Source organism: Orcinus orca, chromosome 11 (genome assembly GCF_937001465.1).
Source record: "Orcinus orca chromosome 11, mOrcOrc1.1, whole genome shotgun sequence".
Classification (NCBI taxonomy): Eukaryota; Metazoa; Chordata; class Mammalia; order Artiodactyla; family Delphinidae; genus Orcinus; species Orcinus orca.
The window spans coordinates 72,275,312-72,283,262 of record NC_064569.1 but is presented as its reverse complement, the minus strand read 5'-3'; the positions used below and the strand labels follow the sequence as shown (position 1 = coordinate 72,283,262).

The 7,951-nt window shown below is 37.6% G+C and overlaps 1 non-coding gene across 1 annotated transcript; it reads left to right on the top strand.

Annotated features, from left to right (window-relative positions):
- The first annotated feature begins 677 nt into the window (after positions 1 to 677).
- On the top strand, positions 678 to 784 carry LOC117198513 (U6 spliceosomal RNA). The gene has a single exon (XR_004479708.1). It is a non-coding gene; the product is annotated as a U6 spliceosomal RNA (small nuclear RNA).
- Positions 785 to 7,951: the final 7,167 nt, after the last annotated feature.

Below are 7,951 nucleotides of genomic sequence, written 5' to 3'. Positions count from 1 at the left end.
GAGGCTTCTTTACCTAACCACACTGCTAAGGTTTCTTTGAGTGGCTGTGCCTTAGACTGGATACTCTACTAAGTGGTCCCATTTCAGATTCTAAATTGGGGGTAGTGGATCTCATTGGTACTGCATGTGTGACATATTACCTCCTTTCATGGTGGAAGCCAAGATGGAAAAAATTTGAAGGCATGTGTTGACTTGTCTTTTATCTTCTCTCTCTTTTTCACCATCTTATGTCCATAAAAGGGCAGACTTTCTTCCACTTCCTTTAAGACACATCCTCTGTCTGCCATAGTGATGGCTTAGCTGTGAGAGGATAGGCATCCTTTCCACACCATGGTAGAACTCTATAATCTAAGTTCTTGGTATCCTAAAGGAAGTATTAAAGTGATCTGGAAAACCTCTCTATGCAATGATATGTCTGGCAAGGCTGTTGTCTTGGCACGTTACCCTATTTTGCATCTCAGAAGCTGCTTATAACTTTACTACACCTTGAATTTGCTCTGCAAAAAATACCAGTGTTTACCTTGCACGAACTGTATCACAGGCAGCTGTGACACCATTTTGAGGATTTTGGGGAGTCTTGGAGGCTGAGCTAAGACCTATTGGTTCTGTTCTTATTTTTCTACAGCCCCTTGCTTCAGCAATATTCTTGATATTTTGTTAATTAAAATGGAAGCTAAGTGCTCGCTTTGGCAGCACATATACTAAAATTGGAACTATACAGAGAAGATTAGCCTGGCCCCTGCACAAGGATGACTCGCAAATTTGTGAAGCGTTCCATATTTTTACTGTCAAACAGAGTGAAGTAAGTCAGAAAGAGAAAAATAAATACCGTATGCTAACACATATATATATGGAATCTAAAAAAAAAAAAAAAAAGGTTCTGAAGAACCTAGGGGCAGGACAGGAATAAAGACGCAGACGTAGAGAATGGACTTGAGGACACGGGGAGGGGGAAGGGTAAACTGGGACGAAGTGAGAGAGTGGCATGGACATATATACACTACCAAATGTAAAATAGATAGCTAGTGGGAAGCAGCCGCATAGCACAGGGAGATCAGCCCAGTGCTTTGTGACCACCTAGAGGGGTGGGATAGGGAGGGTGGGAGGGAGACACAAGAGGGAGGAGATATGGGGATATATGTATATGTATAGCTGATTCACTTTGTTATAAAGCAGAAACTAACACACCATTTTAAAGCAATTATACTCCAATAAAGATGTTAAAAAAAAAAAAGGAAGCTAAATGTATTCTTATGATGTATGTATTCTCTTTCTGCCAAAATATAGCCTGCTGAGATGTTGACCATCTATTTCACCTCCAAACCCATCAATCAGTTTCTATTACCTTATCCTTCCTTATCTTTAGAGAAGTTCGTCTTAGTGAAATTATGTATTTTTACTTGCTTGCCTGCTTACTTTCTGTCTCTCTCACTACACTATAAGCTTGAAGAGAGGAAGGCTTTATCTGTTTTGTTCACTATGGTATTTCAATGCCTAGAACAGGATGTACTCATATTAGGGACCCAATAAAATATATGTTGAATAAACAAATTTATAAATAAATGGATGAATGAATAAATCTATATCCAGATTCTACAGTCAGTTGACTTTCTTTTCCTTCTAGGTTCAAGGTCTCTGCATAGGCTCATTAACAATGGCTGATCGTCAATGACGTTACTATAGATGACTAAGCAATCATATTCACCGAGGTTAATTCTGAGCTGTGTTTTTATTTCAAAATGTTTTTGGCCTGAAAATTTCATTGGTTCATGGAGAGCCTGTTTTGTGGAATTGGAGAAGTGGTATCCTGACTGTGGAATCAATGCAAGGTAAATTCACGCAACATTCAACAAATGCTATAAACTCTTAATAGCACCCTATTCATTTGTTCATCATTGTATTTTGGTACCCAACCCCACTACGTGACACATAGTAAGCATTCATTAATGTTTGTTGAATTGGTTCAGTACGAAATGTGAGTTCAAACCTTCCAATTGTGCTTTACGTGTTTGCATAAATTACCCTGAAGTCACTAAACCTCAGATAAAACTATACTGTTCATGGTATGTTTACTCTAAAAAACAAAGATTATAAATCCTAGTCTGCTTTATTTTGTCTTAATTTAGGTCCTGAGACACTTCACAGCCAGCTAGAAGAAGGCATTATCAGTAAGTTCTTTACCATTGACACTTCAGTTCCAACAGTTCCACTGTGCTTTGTTCCAACACACTAGCTGACCTTAAAGCAGCAGAACAGAACTGTTCACAGATTAATCAAGAAGCCCTTGTTATGGAGGTTGAGGATTTGCACAATCATTGTTGACTGCTTGGGATGACTGATTACTTAGATCTCCTACGCTCGAAGGGGGCTGACCACAAGAATTGTCCAGATATCCAGGAATAAGCTGTTCCAAGCCTGTTTCTACAACGAACACAAGAGCCCTCTGCTTTCTCGTGATCATGGCTGTGAGTCATCTCAGCTGTGTCCCCAAGCCATTTGGGTCTCTTGGAAAGGCCTCACCTGTGTTTAGTGTTTTGGGAACTGAGATCTGGCCAAATCACAATGGCCACGGGACTGTTGCCATATTCAGGCAGTTCTCCAGCTGTTCAGTGAAATGATTAAATTGAGTTATCCTAACTCACTTTTATGATGCCAGTCGTGCAGTTTGGGGAACACAGATTCAGAAGTAGAGTCCGATGGTGGTGTTATTGTCTGCTGGTGTTTTGCTGGCATAAAAGTTACACTCATTTTCCATCAACATAGTGTATAGTTCATACGTGGTAGGCCACTTAAAGCAAAGAGGGGCTGATGGAGAAAAGTCACTCTATTCAATTAAAAAATATGTATTAAGCACTTATTGGTATTGGGTATTAGCCACTGCACTTAGTAGGCCCTGAGAGAGATACAAAGGAGAGCAAGAAACGATTCTTAGCCTCATGAATATATCGAATGTTAGATATATTTATGCTTGCAGATAAATAGAGCATACTTTGACACAGAAGACCAGTTAGTATTTTTTGTTTGCATGTGGTATAGGAGAATCGGTGTACTTGCCTTAGACTGCAGCATTAAGAAAGGTTAATGATTGATGACTTTTTCTTGTCTTTTGGAACACATAGTATCTCCTAACACTTCTTTTGCTCAAGTACCAGAAACATTAAATATAGAACCGAAAATTGCATAATAGAAATGGGTGGGTTTTATTGAAACAAACCAAAAACAAAAACTAAACTAAACTGAACAATCAAAACGTATGCGTTATTGAACTGGAAGTTTACGTATTTTTTAAACATTCTTTGACATCCATTTTCTTTGGATCTTTTCCCCCCTTTTTTTCTTAATACTGAAAGTACTCAGAAGAAAATCCTATCTGTCTAGATTTATTTTATTCTTTGCCGAAGCCTGCACGGTTTGCAGAGTTCCTTTCAGTTACCAATGTAATAAGGGTGATATTTTTAACTTCAAACCCTTGATGATTATTTTTATTTCTCAGGAAAATCCTTTTTTCACCCTTCTATCCTGCTCACCAGCAGAGAGAAAACAGCACCTTATAAGTCTTTCTTTCCTCCTATGGCGTGTTTCATAACACCAGTGCTCTTCACTTCAGCTCAGCTTCCAAATTTAATTCATTTGTTAGGCCTATTTTTACCTTGAGACATGAAATCTGAATGTGTTGCTAAACTATCAGAGAAAGTGCTTTTCTTTGTGCCTTCCATCTAAGGCAATGTGTGCTTTCCTAATGGTATTATTTATAGCTGTGGGCTGTGAAAACGGAGCACAGACAGGCTGCTTACGTCCCCTGTCACACTTTTTTTTTGGTTAGAGTAGTTAGTCATTAGTACTGAATTGTTTGGTCACGAGCGGGGAGAGAGTGAAAATGTAAAATTAAATATACTTCATTTTCATGGTTCTGGTGTGAAATCTATGGGGGAAATCCCTGACTGGGGTAACCTGACCAAAGGGTTGCAGGTATTTGGTGTTACTCAGCATCTCCTGCCTCATCCCTTCTGCCCTGGAACTCTGTGTTTGTGAATTTACTAGTCAGGATAGGCTAGTTTATGTTGCATTAACAAATAAGTCCCCTACCCCCCAACGTCAGTGATTTATAGGCTGATTTATTGTAGCTTCTATACCATGTCCTTTCCATATTGGCTATTGCTCCACTTCCTGTCATCTGATAGAGCAGCCTCTACCTGGAACACTTGGTTGTTGTAGCAGAGGAAAAAGAAACACGGCAAACCACTTGCCAGCTCTGAAAGCCTCTGTGTGACCCACATCATTTCTGTTTACATTTCATTGGCTAAAGCAAGTCACATGATCACTTCTGAGTCCATCAGAGCAGTGATATATAATCCTTCTTCAGGGAGGGACACTGTACATAGGGGCCCCAGAATATTTGTTGAACAAACTACCGCAGTGGGCGTTCACTGACTTTCATTTGACAATAGTCAACAGAAAGTAAGAACTTTCCAGACAAGGACTGAATCTTGTGACTGAGCTTGGCAAAGAGCTAGTATCTTTTTTTATTTTTTCTGGGGAGCTAGAAATAAGGTAGAAGTCCTCATTGCCTAGAACTCTAGGCCACTAGATTTGAAGGCCACTTTCTAATGTATTTACATACTTGTTTTATGTTATATCCATATTCATTATGCTTATTGTTTGATCTACTCAGTTAAAAAATAACTTCATGATGTTTGGTGTTTTATGACTATCATTTTGTCCTTCCTGTGTGTCCAGGTTCCTCTCTCACCACACTCCTGCCTCAGACTCTAGGCTCTGGCTGCAACTAACTATTTGCTATTCTAGAACTTTCCTTAGAATGCCGTTTAGTCTTGCCTTGTCTGGCCAACTCCTCTCATCCTTTAGGGCTTAAAGTCAATATCACATTTCCTAGTCTTTGTCAGGTGCCTCTATGCTCTAATAGGAGGCTGCCAATATTTATCATTACCATAACATTTATCCCATGAAAGTATGTTATTGTTTGTTTATCAATTTTTTCTCATTATATTTAATTCATCATTGCCCTGGGAGGCCCACAACTGTAGCCTCAATTCCTATCACTCTCCTCCATTGACCCTGATGCTCCAGCCACACTGGCCCTCTTTCTTTTCTATGAATCAGCCCAATTTGACCACACCTTAGTGCCTTCTCATTATCCATTCCTGCTGCCTGTTCTCTCTTGTCTTCAGAACACTGGTCCTTTTTTGTCATTCTGGTTTCAGCTTAAATATCACTTCCTTAGAGATGCCTTTTTTCCGAGTACTTAATCTAAAGTAGCCACCCAGACTCTGGCTATCATATCACACTGTCTTTGCATACTCCTTATCACTATCCAGTACTTTTTCTTATTCACTCATTTGTTTGTCATCTGCCTCCTTCCATTAGGATATACTCTAAGAGAGCAGAAAACTTTCAGTTCTGTTTATTTCTGTGTTACTGAGGACAGTGTTGGTTATTAATACTGTTAGGTAGTCAATAAATAGTTGTTGACTTTTTAATGAATTAATGACGTTATAGTAGTTCTTCAAAATCAAGGTTAAAACTTTCACTGTTGTTAAGCACTCAATACATATTTATTTATTATTAAAGAAATTAGTGAAATTCTAGAGGTTCTTCAAAATCCACATGAAATCTCATCTTCCATTGATAATTTCCACCCACACTACCAATCTTTCACAGCACTTCTTAGTATTTTTTAATCTAGTCATAATATCTTCTCATTTTATTTTTACAGGTTTATGTTATGCCCCTGATGATGACAGTATATTTTACTTTAGTTCCCCATTCGATTCTTAGCAAAAAATTTGGAAATTATATTTTGGGATAGATTTTATCTCATCAGTGGATTGTATAAGAAGACTTTGTTAGGCAAGTCTTATTGTCATAGATTACTCATATCAGAAATGAATTTACCAAGAGTCAAAGATTCCTACAAAGATCTTGAATCACTCAGACCAAATTTTCATGACCTTCTATGACTAAAGCCTGGAGAATTAATTTCCATGACTCTATGGAAATTGCCTGAGATGGACTATTAAGAAGATGCCATATGATTTGGTAATCACTGAAGAAACTTTTCCATAATTGGATTCATGTATCATTTCTTACTCTTTCAAATGAAACATTCATCAGATTTTGATTTTAATACATTTCCACTTCACTAACAGGGTATATGACCTCAGACAAGTTAGTGACTTCTCTGTGTCTTGGTTTCTTCATCTCTAGGTAGGAGATAATAGTATTGACCTCTCAGAGTTGAGAGGATTCAATATATTAATACACATAAGCACTTAAAACATTGTCAGGAAAGAAGAAGGTGCTACATTATTGTTAGCTATCATCATTATTATTTTTAATAATGTAAGCTAAAATCAATGGTGAACTTCTAGGAGATGTTTGAAATTAAATTTTTAACTAGAAAACAAAGACAATACAATAAACCTTGAAGAGTAATAAGTTGGTTCAACTTACAAAGCTCTGCCAAAGATGTGGCATCTTTACACTTGCAAGCCTACCTGTAAAATTTACCTTCAGAGATTCTAGAATACAGCTTATAGTCTAAGCCAGTGGGATTCAAACTGGGTTCTGTGGGGCTCCTTCTAAGGTCACTGTGGAGTGTTTGGATTGGGGAGGAGCAAAGAACCTACGTGTGTGAGATTTACCACTCCTCCAACCCTGTTCCTTTCCTTGCCTGTTCTAGCTCCAGAATAGAAAATTTTCCTGATTTAAAAAGTTAGGTTTTTGCATAACATTTTTGGAGTGTGTACCTTCAAAAAATGTGTGAGAGGTTTGAACACTATTGGTCTAAGTTATAATTTGGGGGCAGTAAAGCTAATTGCATGGGAGCTGGGGATGAAAAAGGGCAGAAATGAAGACCTCTTTTGGCTCTAAGAGTGGCCCTGGGAAGTAAATACATCAGTTGGGGAATGCCACCCTTGTTCTCTCTACCTTGTTTTGCTTTTCCTCCTCCCTCCTTCATTCACTTCCATGTCCTTGACCCTTAGTTGCAGACCAAGACCCAGCATTTGATTTATTCATTAACTTGATCTTGGCCTTATCTTTGATACCATGGAGATCACTATATTTGATATTGAGAGATGGGATTTTGGATATCCAGCAGAACCTCTGTGTACCCCAAACAGGATGATGTCCAAATACCCAGTCATGTTGATGAACAACCTTAGGCTAACTGTTTAGCATGTAGAATGAATAAAATATTAATAAAATGTTACATACTTTAACTGGTTGCTATATGGTCATGTAAAAAGATCCTTCATTGATGTGGTGAATTCATCCTTTCTCTGATGCAGATCAATATGTAGGGAGATCGAAAGTAAGAAATACAGAAAAGTTCTGGAGGAGTTTTTCAGGAATTTATCTTGTCAAGGGAAAGCATTGGCATGATTAAGCTTGAAGAGATAGCATTATTATATTTTAGTAATATCTTATCCCACCATTTTGATCCCACAGCTTTGATTATTCCTATGTGTTGATCTGTCTCTTTCTTTGCATGTTTCTTTTTGTCTCCCTTTATTCTCTCTTGGCTTTCCCATTCACCTATTCTCTCTCTTCCATTCACCCATCTTCTTTCTCTTCCTTGACCTCTTTCCCTTTCCTTTTCTCTATTAAGTTGCTTATAATTTTCATATGGGTTAATACAGGAATAATGATATTTGCATTAAATATTACTGGTACAAATAATCTCCATAGAATAAAACTGACAACATCTTAAATTGCATGTGGTAAAATTTGTTATTGACTGAAAATTAATGGAAGAATAAGATCTTCTTAACAATATTTAGATCTGCAAATTCTCACCCAGAAATATTGAACTTGGTAGATACAATGGCTACAAGAGAAAACCCACAAAGATTGAAAGAAATCAATAAAAATTGATATGACAGAAACCTCGCTGATGAATGAAATTATGATTTTATAAGTTTTATAATTT